The 11,745-nt window shown below is 48.8% G+C and overlaps 1 long non-coding RNA gene across 1 annotated transcript; it reads right to left on the reverse strand.

Annotated features, from left to right (window-relative positions):
- Nucleotides 1–459: 459 nt before the first annotated feature.
- Nucleotides 460–1,628, reverse strand: LOC123124685 (uncharacterized). Its single transcript, XR_006461190.1, has 3 exons — nt 1,057–1,628; nt 859–956; nt 460–721 (listed from the first exon to the last, which is right to left on the reverse strand). It is a non-coding gene; the product is annotated as an uncharacterized lncRNA (long non-coding RNA).
- Between the last annotated feature and the right edge of the window lie 10,117 nt (nt 1,629–11,745).

Raw genomic sequence — 11,745 nt, forward strand, 5'->3', positions numbered from 1 at the left:
CGTCGTGCTGACGAAGTTCTCCCTCGACACTCAGTTGCATGTCATTGTTTCACTGAGACATCTGACAAAGCACGTAAAATAGATGAAGGCTTTAGAAGTTCTTGTGTTCCTCCGTATATTTCAGCAGCATCTGTACTGAATGTTGATTCCAAACAAAAAGACGAAAAAGAGAAAAGGTACAGTAATTCAAGTTACCCCACACAACTCCATGTATCAATCATTTTTTTTTCATGTATATGGTGATGAACTTCCATAAAACAAGACAATAAAGAGGAAGACTATCAATCAATAATCAATTAAAAAGAGTGACAAAATAGCAGGGTATAACCTGAGCTTTCCTTGGTTATTTCCTACAGCTAGGTGAAAGCAATGTAATAGGGATAGGGTTCAGTGTTAATGCCTTTTCTTGGCGGACGACCTGTGTCAGTACCAGCCTGAGGGCTTCCACGACAATACTGGTTACTCGGTATAACGTGCATATTACATTAAAATGAATCGTGCCATGTGATGAAAATACAACACCAACACTAACCCGCACTGTCTTTGAGAAAAGGTCTCGTCTAATTTGTCAGTACCACATTGAACAACCATTATAAATGTTCCCACATGCACATGCAATTTAAATTAACTCAATCAGTACAATATTAGAAAGGAGGTGTGCAATAGCTGACCCAAAGCCTTGAGCATTTGAATGAAGGCAACTGAAATTGTATTTCCAAACCTGTAAATAGACAAAAAAGTCAAAAAGTATTCTGGGCACCACTTCTCTGAAAATTTTCCTTTTCATTCAGCTAACCATGACATATTTGTCTGAACTTGATGTTTGCAAGTAGAAATAAAGTGCATGCCGGATTTAACCTTTGTGTTTGCGCTAATAAAGATAGCGTCATGCATCTATGCATTTGATCAGCGGAGGGGTGTTCCCTGGAGCACGACGGCTGCATCACAACATGTCACTGCACAAATGGAGTAGTGGTGCTGATCAAACACAAGCATAAGAGTGAGGAAGTGGATTTCAATCTGCGTGAATGACGCAGACATAGAAGGCTGGAATACATTGACCATCAAAACCATCTTCTCCGAAATCCATCTGCCTTCCCCCCATGGATCTACGTTCCCAACGTAGTGCCCAGCTGCTGGCAAACAAGCACTGCTGCAGCCGTTGTGCTGCTGATCGGCGGTTGCCTGGTGGCCGCCGCGTCGGCTTCGTCCCTCACAGGGCGCCGGCCGGCCGCATCGATGAAGTGGCGGTGGGCGGTGGTGAAGCAGCCGGCGGGTCTCGCGCGGGGATCCGGCAGCGATGCGATGCTCGAGGGAGGCAGTGCAGATCTCGAAAACAGCAGTGTGGGGCTACGCGCCGCCGTCCCGCGGCACACGCGTGGCTGTTCGTGAGCAGCGGCTGGTGGCGATGTGCGTAGCCAGGCCTATCCCGCGCACGGCGCCTGGTCAGCGGCGGATGTGTGCACGGCGCCAAGGGTGCTTGCTGGGCGGGCCGAGGGATGGTGCGTGCAAGGACGACGATGAGGGTAGTTAGGAGATGACGAAAGAGCGGGACGGCGGCGGGCCGCGCACTCCGCAACACCCAGATCCGTTCTGGACATCCCACGTCCCAAAATCACGGAAAAGTACGTTTAATTTTCCTCTTCTCTACCACTAAGAGCATCTCCAGCCGCGCCCCCAGAAAAACCTCCACAGACGATTTTCTCACGCCGGCGCTGAAAAAACAGCCCAGTCGCGCTCCAGGAGCCCAATTTTTGTCGGCCCGGGCCGAAATCAGCGCCGGCGGACCCAGGCCGAACCCGGCGCGCTGAGGCGCCCGGGGGCGCCGGGGCGAGCGGTTTTGGCACGAAAGAGCCGCGGGCCAGTCGCGTCAGCGACACCGCGCCTCGTCTTCCCCCAACGCCTAGGTTTCCCGCGAGGAATCAATGGCAAAGCTGCCGCCGGTCAGCCTTGCCATTGATTCCTCACGGGCGGCGCGTCACGGGGCGGCGCGCCGACGCCTCCCCTCCCTCGCACGCGTACACACGGGCGCGGCGCGGCTATATAAGCCGGTGGCCTCGCTCGCCTCTGGCCACACCAGCCCCGCCCTAACCGCCGAGCTCTACCTCTCCCGAGCGCCGCCGCCGAGCCCTTCCTCTCCCTCTCCCGTGAGCCGTCGCCGAGCCCTCCCTCTCCCTCCCCCTCTCCCGATGGCCGAGCGTTTCCCCGGAGACGAGGCGGCGGCCAACGGCTTCGGCCGCCGCACGCTCCGCGAACAGGAGTCGTGGCTCCTGTTCCAGGCGAACATCCCGGCGTCGCCGGACATGCGCGCCGGGCCGACGGGGTGGAGGCTCAGCAACGGGGGAGCGCACTCGCAGCGCCGGCATCGTCATCAACGAGGGCGGCCGGCGCGCCTCCTCCTCCGCGCTTCGTCAAGCCAAAGACGGAGCCGGGGCTCGCGCCGGTGAAGACGGAGCCGGGTCTCCCCGCCGCGAAGACGGAGCACGGCGATGTGGAGCTCGACGACGACGCGACCCTGGAATAGGCACGCCAGGACTCCCTGAAGATGGTGAGGGAGCGCCAGTGCACCGCCCTGCGGCGCTTCGCACAGCGCCGCCGGGGCCGCGACGAAGGAGGAGTCGTCGTCATCGACGACAGCGACAACGACGACGCGCCGTCGCCGCCACCAGTCCGCCATAGCGACGCCGGGGAGGGGTCTAGCAGGGGCGCCCGCGTCAAGGAGGAGAAGGCCGACGATGATGACGACGGTGAGGATGGCGGCGACGACGGCGACTACTCGGCGTTCAGCCAGCTTTTTAGATTAGTTATATATTTGCTATGTAATGAAAATCCGCGAACATGTCTAATATATGCCCAAGTTTGCCGAAATTTAGTCGTGTTTAGCCGAAATTTGCTATATATTTTTCTTTTTTGAACGCGCCTGGGGGCGGCCCTGGGGCCGGCGGCTGGGGACCAACTCGCCCCCAGGCCGATTTTTTTGCGCCGGCTCACCCCAGGCGGCGATTTTAGGCGTCCCCTGGGGGGCCAACGGCTGGAGATGCTCTAAATCCCCATAGAAAAGAAAGGAATCCTGCTGAATCCTCCTTCCGAATTTTCGGGACGCGGACGTGCGGAACCTTTCGTCGCTTGGCAGAGTTTCGTCCGCCCGTCATAATTGCGAAACGTACTTTTGGTGATGGTTAGTTTTCGCGTCGAGGGTTAGATCTAATCGAGTGGGCATGATCGTGCGGTGGTAATTCATTTTCGTTGTTCTGTGTACATGTGTTGGGGTGCGTTTAGTGATGGGTATGTTTGCTTGTTTAATAGTAGTAGAGAAATGGATATTTATGTATGGTTTCAAGGATTAACGTGGAACCTCGATTAGTGCTTCCAATTACGGATATTTATGTATGGTTTCAAGGATTAACGTGGAACCTCGATTAGTGCTTCCAATTAGTAAATATGAGATAAGATTGTCCTGGCTAGAAAATGGGCTGTAATTTTAACAGACTGTAAATGGGTTGTAGAAAATTCCATTAGAATTAAAAAAAATGGACTGTACACTATTACAAATCGCAAATGAGCTATACGTTCTCTGCCATAGATGTGATGCTCACTTGTGGGCCTACTATTTTTTTAGAATTATAGTCAGTGACGCGTACGGAAGGCTTGTGGGCCTACTAAGGCGTATGAAAGGCTTTATAAACTTATAGTCAAGACACAATTCTAGCAGCAGTGTCCATCCAACGGCTGTAGTGCTTCTTCAATCTCGGATATTCTTGCTTCAGCTGCCCAAACCACCGCCGGCGGGACCGCCTCCCGTGGCCGGGTGTGCTGCCGCGCAGGCTTCACCGGCCGACTCTACACCCAAACGCCGTCCAGGCCATTCCTCTACTCACCAACACCTCCTATTATTCACCGGCAACGACAGCCTCACACCGCAGCCGAACTAGTGAACCCTCATACTCCCCTTCGCGTGGGCATCCACTGTTGTGTCGTTACCGGCTCCGGGTCGTTCCCTTCGTAATACTCGCCATCGTTCACTGCTTTGGTTCTCTCGGCGCGGCGTGGTCAACTTTGCCAACAAACGAGAGCCATCGGATGAGGCATGTACGTGGATTGGCTGATAGTAGGGACCCACATGGCCCATGGCCGCATGCAGCAAGTGCCCCCGTATTATGCAAAAACAAATAATTTCTCCCCCTGATAGGTTTGACCCACCAGCTACATCTTCGCACGCAAGGAAGTGCTTCCTTTATTACGTGGAAATAAAAAGTTTCCTCTCCCTAATAGTTAGGATCCACCAGCTTTATTATGATTCTTTTCGTGAAAATATAGATTGTACCGAAGATGCTAAATTATTTTATTTTTATTCTAACTCGAAAAAGAAGAAATAAAAAAACCAGAAAACATCTTCGCACGCAATTAAGTGCCACCTTATTACGCGAAAAAAATTGATTCCCCTGCTAGTTGGGACCCATCAGATTTGGAGGCTGACTTGTGGGCCTACTAAGTTAACGCGTACGCAGGGCTTTGTCAACTTAGTCAATAAATGATTCTAGCTGCACTGACCGTTGGATGTTAATCCAACGGCCAAGCTGCGTCTTCAACCTCTGGTCTTGTTGCTCCAGCTGCCCAAACCTGCGCCCACCGTACCGCCTGCTCCAGCTTCTCGTGGCCGACTGTGCTGCCGTGCAGGCCTCACCGCCCGACCATACTACTACTGGCTAGGCCTTCCCTCTACTCACCCACACCCCATGTTATTCTCCGGAGACGGCAGCCTCAAACCGCAGCCGAAGCAGTCAACCCTCATACTCCCCTCCGCGTGGGCATCCACTGTTGCGTATTCCCCGGCTCCGGGTCGTTCCCTTCCAAGGTCGCGTTGTCGTCCACCACCTTGGTGCTCTCGGGCGGTACAGCGTCGTCAACGCGGTCAACGAACGACAGCCATCAGAAGAGGACTGTAAGTGGAGAGGCTGACAGCTGGGTCCATGGCCGCACGCAAGGAAGTGCCTCCTTATTACACGTAAAATAATGATTCCTCCACCTGACACCTCGGACCTACCGGAAGAGCCTTTGTATTCGGCGTAAAAAAACATTCCCTCCTGACAGCTGGGACCCACCGGCTTTATCTTCGCACGGAACGAACTGCCTTCTTACCCCCGGACAGCTGGGACCCACCAGGTTGAAGCGAAGGTAGCGTTATCTGTCCGGCCGCGAACGTGTACGTACATAGCGGTCGATCGGTGTCTCTGCAGCGACGTATCGTGGCCGAGTAAGGAGCGGCACGTGCTGAAGTAGAGGCGCCGACGTAGCATGTCACGCAGTCCCGTCTATATCGTGTACACGTACGTACGACCACACTGCAAGATAGTAAATACGGTTACGTACGTACATACGGGCAGGGTCTCTAACGCGTACAACGACTAATCATGTTCATCGGAAGCCAACCGGCTGAGTCGGAATGGAGAAACTGCGTTGTGTTCATGGGGAGGCAACGGAATGCGCCGTGTTCATCGGGAGGCAACAGAATATGTCGTGTTCATCGGGAGCCAACCGGCTTGGACGGAACAGCCGAAACGAGGTCTGGCGTACTGCATAACGGAGGAAACGGGCCTTCTGTTTGACCGCGTACGGTCGAAACAGGGTCTTGTTCATCGGGAAGGGTCTGGCGTACCGCAAAACGGAGGAAATGGATTTGTGTTCGACCGCGTATGGTCGAAACGGGGTCCTATTGATCGGGAGGGGTGTGGCGTACCGCAAAATGGAGGAAACGGACTAGTGTTGGAGCGCCTACGGTCGAAACGGGGTCCCGTTGATCGGGAGGGGTGTGGCGTACTGCAAAACGGGACTCCATGGGCTACTGTTCATCTCCACCGTCGACCTCCTCCAGCCTCCACGGGCTACTGTTCATCCACCGCCGACCTCCTCCAGCCTCCACCTGCGACTGTTCATCCACGGGCTCCTGTTCATCCAACCTCCACCGCTCCTCCACCGGCTACTGTTCAACTAGCCCTCTCCACGGGGTCCTATTCAACCACCCCTTCACGGGCCACTGTTCATCTAGCCTTCCATGGCTACTGTTCAACTAGCCCTCCACGGTGTCCTATTCAACCAGCCCCTCCACGTGGTCCTGTTCAACCAGCCCTCCACGTACGTGGTCCCTCCACCGGCTACTGTTCATCCACCCCCATGCCTCCTCGATCAGGGTCTTGTTCATCCAGCGACAACAGCCTCTACTATCACGGGATCCTGTTCATCCAACCCCCACCGGGAACTATTCATCGAGAGGCAGCTTCGATCAGATTCAGTTAGCAGCAGTAGCGAAGGAATCACTCATGTTCAGTTAGCAACAAGGGATCGATTGGGGTTCAGTAACGTAGCTAGTGCAATCGCTCGGGTTCAGTTAGAGCCCAACGCCTCGCTCGGGTTTAGTTAGAGCACAACGCCTCGCACACACGTGCGTACGTGTACAAGAGAAACGCACAAACCTCCGTGCATCGCTCGGCCCCGACCACCCACCATAACCGGGAACTCCCCGATATTTTCCTCGCCCTCGCTTCTACCACGATTTTTTCTGTCATGGACGGCCCAAAGAATGTCATGCAGCTGCGTCTCCGGCCCGCCCAGGACGAAAAGCCTATTTTCTGTCATGATATTTTGTCATAGAAGTTGGAGCCCACCACATCTATGATGATACCGAGTTTTGTCACAATTATCGTCATAGAAGTGTCATAAGCATGACAGGAAAAAAATCCATTCGGCCCAAAATGTCACGGATGTGTCTTTTTTTGTAGTGTGAGCCACTGGCTCTTGTGATGTACATATTTTCATCCATGTATATATTATGATCAAGTATAATAAAGTCGGCCTCCCTGATAATTTAGGGTCTCTGTCGTTTCATTTCTGAGTATCTGAGTCTTTATTGCGAGTTCATAAGATCACTTGGGGGCTTCCTGCTCATTGAGCATAGCTGTGACTACCCTCTTGATCCGGCTTGCACGCCTTGTTAAAAAATACTTGGGGGCTTCCTGCTCATTGAGCATAGCTATGACTACCCTATTGATCCGACTTGTACGCCTCATTGCAAATCGCTTGGGGGCTTATTACCCAAGTAAAAGGTTACCAAAGAGAACTTGATGCAGTGCACAGTTCAAACATAGGTATCGTGCCTTGAGGGCTCATTATATATCACTTGGGGGCTCCCGGTCAGCAAGTGTGTCGCCGCCTAGCCTTCTATGAGCACTGACACTGGCAGCGGGAAACCGATGGGAGAAGAGGCGGGAAACCGATGGAAGAAGATGCGGGAAACTGATGGGAGGAGTGGCGGGAAACGGTAGCATGTTTGGATATATAACAACATTAATATGGAAAATTTAGTAGAGAAGGAAGCGTGAGCTAGCACGATGCATGCGCACAGTGCTTACCCATATAAATAAAATCACAATTGGAACTACATGTGCTGTCGAAAGGGATGAGGATTGCCGTTCGATCTGGGAGCATCCAACGGTGCAGACATACGATCCGTGTGGTTTGGGTTCTGGCCAATCAGAACGCACGACTCAGATCATGCGCGCAACAGGGAGGGCATCGGCCACGGTTTGGTAGGCACACGACTTTCGTGAGCGAACTGTGTGCTATTTGAAAACATTTCGTGAGAATCTCGGTTTTTAAATCCCCGTAAATCCAAAAGTCACCAGAAAATCATGAAACTTGGCATGGTGTCACGACATGGCACATATATGTCGAGGAAAAAAATTGTCCATTTTGGGGCAAGTTTTATTACAAGCCTCTTACAAACCGGAGCTTCTCTCAAGAAGCCTCGTGATTCCGATAGGGAAACGTGTCCCCCTTGTGAGAGAAACGATAATCACTGCCTCTTTTCACCTTGTATTTTCTTCTACAGGCAACATGGAACGACAGGATATCCATGCCAGAATTTAAAATTATTCAGGGTTTGTTTGGCCTTTTTCTACATTAATTGAGTTTCCTAGGCATTTAATGTCCATAATTCAAATCGGAACTACAAATACATGCTCCAGTTCACCAAAATGGTTAGAAAAATCACACATGTGTCCTTGGGTGCATGTTTAGGTCCCATGCAAGGAATGGGAATGAATTACAACAGTACCGGCATCCTGGCTCGTCCTTAAACATTTGGAATCTCAGTTTTTAAATCCTGTAAATCCAGAACTCACTAGAAAGTCATGAAAGTTGGCATGGTGTCATGTCATGGCACATATATGTCGTGGTAAAAACATTGTCCAATTTGGGCCAAGCTTTACTACAAACCTCTTACAAACCAGAGCCTGTCGCAAGAACCCTCGTGGTTTCAATAGGGAAACGTGTCCCCTTGTGGGCGAAACGATAATCGCTCCCTCTTCTAGCCTTGTATTTTCTTCTGCATGCAACATGGAGTAATGGGAGACTTGCGCTGAACTTTGAAAGTATTCAGGGTTCGTTTGACCTTTTTTATTCATTAATTGAGTTATCTAGGCATTTAATGTCCACAATTCAAATCCGAACTACAAATACATGCTCGAGTGCACCAAAATGGCTAGAAAAATCGTAAATGTGTCTTTGGGGTGCATATTTAGGTCTGATGGAAGGAATTGGAAGGAATTCAACCGTCTCGGCGTCCTGGCTCGGCCTCAAACATTGCGAATCTCGGTTTATAAATCTCCGTAAATCCAAAACTCACCAGAAAATCCTGAAACTTGGCATGGTGTCACTACATGGCACGTATATGTTGTGGTAAAAAAAATTGTCCAATTTGGGCCAAGCTATATGATACGTCCATTTTGCATCATGTTTTCTTACTGTTTTTACAATGTTTTTATCCATAATAATGCTTTTTGCAGTAATTCTAATGCCTTTTCTCTCACAATTTGCAAGGAACACACCAAGAGGGAGAATTCTGGCAGCTGGAAATCTAGACTTGAAAAACTACGTCAGGCCACCTATTCTGCACAACTTCAAATGAGCTGAAACTCCACGAGGATTTTTTATGGAATATTTAAGAAATACTGGAGCCAATAAACACAAGAGGGGGGCCACCAGGTGGGGAACAACCCACGTGGGCGTGCCAGGCCCCCCTGGCGCTCCCTGGTGGGTTGTGGCCTCCTCGGCCCACCTCCGGTGCCCATCTTTTGGTATATAAGTGATTTTGACCTAGAAAAAATAAGGGGAAGACTTTCAGGGAGTGCCACCGTCTCGAGGCGGAACTTGGGCAGGAGCACTTTTGCCCTCCGACGGAGGGATTCTGCCGGGGAACTTCCCTCCCGTAGGGGGAAATCATCCTCATCATCATCACCAACAACTCTCCCATCTTGGGGAGGGCAATCTCCATCAACATCTTCACCAGCACCATCTCATCTGAAACCTTAGTTCATCTCTTGTATTCAATCTTATTACCGGAACTATAGATTGTCGCTAGGGGGTGACTAGTAGTGTTGATTACATCTTGTAGTTGATTACTATATGGTTTATTTGGTGGAAGATTATATGTTCAGATCCATTATGGATATTAATACCGCTCTGATCATGAGCATGTTTATTGTTTGTGAGTAGTTACTTTTGTTCTTGAGGTCATGGGAGAAATCATGTTGCAAGTAATCATGTGAATTTGATATGTGTTCGATATTTTGATGGTATGTATGTTGTGATTCCCTTAGTGGTGTCATGTGAACGTCGAATACATGACACTTCACCATATTTTGGCCTAACGGAATGCATTGTGGAGTAGTAAAGAGATGGTGGGTTGCGAGAGTGACAGAAACTTAAACCCCAGTTTATGCACTATTCAGTAAGGGACCGATTGGATCCTAGAGTTTAATGCTATGGTTAGGATTTATCCTTAATACTTTTCTCGTAGTTGCCGATGCTTGCGGGAGGGTTAATCATAAGTAGGAGGTTTGTTCAAGTAAGAGCATCACCTAAGCACCGGTCCACCCACATATCAAATTATCAAAGTAGCAAACACAAATTAAATTAACATGATGAAAGTGACTAGATGAAATTCCCGTGTACCCTCAAGAACGCTTTGCTTATCATAAGAGACCATTTTGGCCTGTCCTTTGCCTCAAAAGGATTGGGCTACCTTGCTGCATACTTATTGCTACTATCGTTACTTTCTCGTTACAAATTATCTTGCTATCAAACTACTTGCTACTTACAGTTTCAGCACTTCCAGACATTACCTTACTGAAAACTACTTGTCATTTCCTTCTACTCCTCGTTGGGTTCGACACTCTTACTTATCGAAAAGAGCTACAATTGATCCCCTATACTTATGGGTCATCAAGGCTATTTTCTGGCGCCGTTGCCGGGGAGTGAAGCGCCTTTGGTAAGTGGAATTCGGTAAGGAAACATTTATATAGTGTGCTGAAATTTATTGTCACTTGTTACTATGGAAAACAATCCTTTGAGGGGTTTGTTCAGGGTATCTTCACCTCGTCTGGAACCACAATTAATTGCCCCTCAACCTACTACACCTACTGAAAATATTGAATATGAGATTCCTTCGGGTATGATAGAACAACTGCTAGCTAATCCTTATGCAGGAGATGGAACCGAACATCCTGATATGCACCTGATACATGTGGAACAAATTTGTGGATTGTTCAAGCTTGTAGGTTTACCCGGAGATGAGGTGATGAAAAAGGTTTTCCCTTCATCTTTGAAGGGGAAAGCATTGGCATGGTATAGGTTATGCGATGACATTGGATCATGGAAATGGAATCGTTTGAAATTGGAGTTCCACCAAAAAAATTATCCTATGCATCTAGTTCATCGTGATCGGAATTATATATATAATTTTTGGCCTCATGAAGGAGAAAGTATCGCTCTAGCTTGGGGGAGGCTTAAGTCAATGTTATATTCATGCCCCAATCATGAGCTCTCAAGAGAAATTATTATTCAGAACTTTTATGCTCGGCTTTCTCGTAATGATCAAACCATGCTAGATACTTCTTGTGCTGGCTTTTATGAAGAAAACTATTGAATTCCGGTGGGATCTTTTGGAAAGAATTAAATGCAACTCTGAAGATTGGGAACTCGACGAAGGTAAAGAGTCAGGAGAAAGCTTAAGTATGATTGTGTTAAATCTTTTATGGATACCGATGCTTTTCAAAAGTTTAGCACTAAATATGGACTTGACTCTGAGATAGTAGCCTCCTTTTGTGAATCATTTTCTACTCATGTTGAACTCCCTAAAGAGAAGTGGTTTAAATATCACCCACCTATTAAAGAAGAAATTAAAGAACCAGTACCAGCTAAAGAAGAAACTATACTCTATAATGTTGATCCAGTTGTTCCTACTGCTTATATTGAGAAACCACCTTTTCCTATTAGGATAAAGGAACATGATAAAGTTTCAACTGTGGTTAACAAAAGCTTTATTAGAACACCTAAACCTGATGAACAAATTAGAGTTGAACCTAATATTGCTATGGTTAAAGATCTCTTAGAAGAATATGTGGATGGGCATGTTATCTACTTCTGTGCAGAAGCTGCTAGAATTGCCAAACCCGAAAAAAGGGATAAAAATAGACCAGTTGTTGGCTTGCCTGTCATTTCTGTTAAAATAGGAGATCACTGTTATCATGGTTTATGTGACATGGGTGCTAGTGTGAGTGCTATTCCTTACAAGTTATATCAAGAAATTAGGGAAGACATAGCACCTACAGAGTTAGAAGACATAGATGTTACTATTAAACTTGCAAATAGAGACACCATATCACCTTGTGGGATTATTAGAGATGTTGA

The sequence above is a fragment of the Triticum aestivum genome, chromosome 5D (genome assembly GCF_018294505.1).
Source record: "Triticum aestivum cultivar Chinese Spring chromosome 5D, IWGSC CS RefSeq v2.1, whole genome shotgun sequence".
NCBI classification, from domain to species: domain Eukaryota; kingdom Viridiplantae; phylum Streptophyta; class Magnoliopsida; order Poales; family Poaceae; genus Triticum; species Triticum aestivum.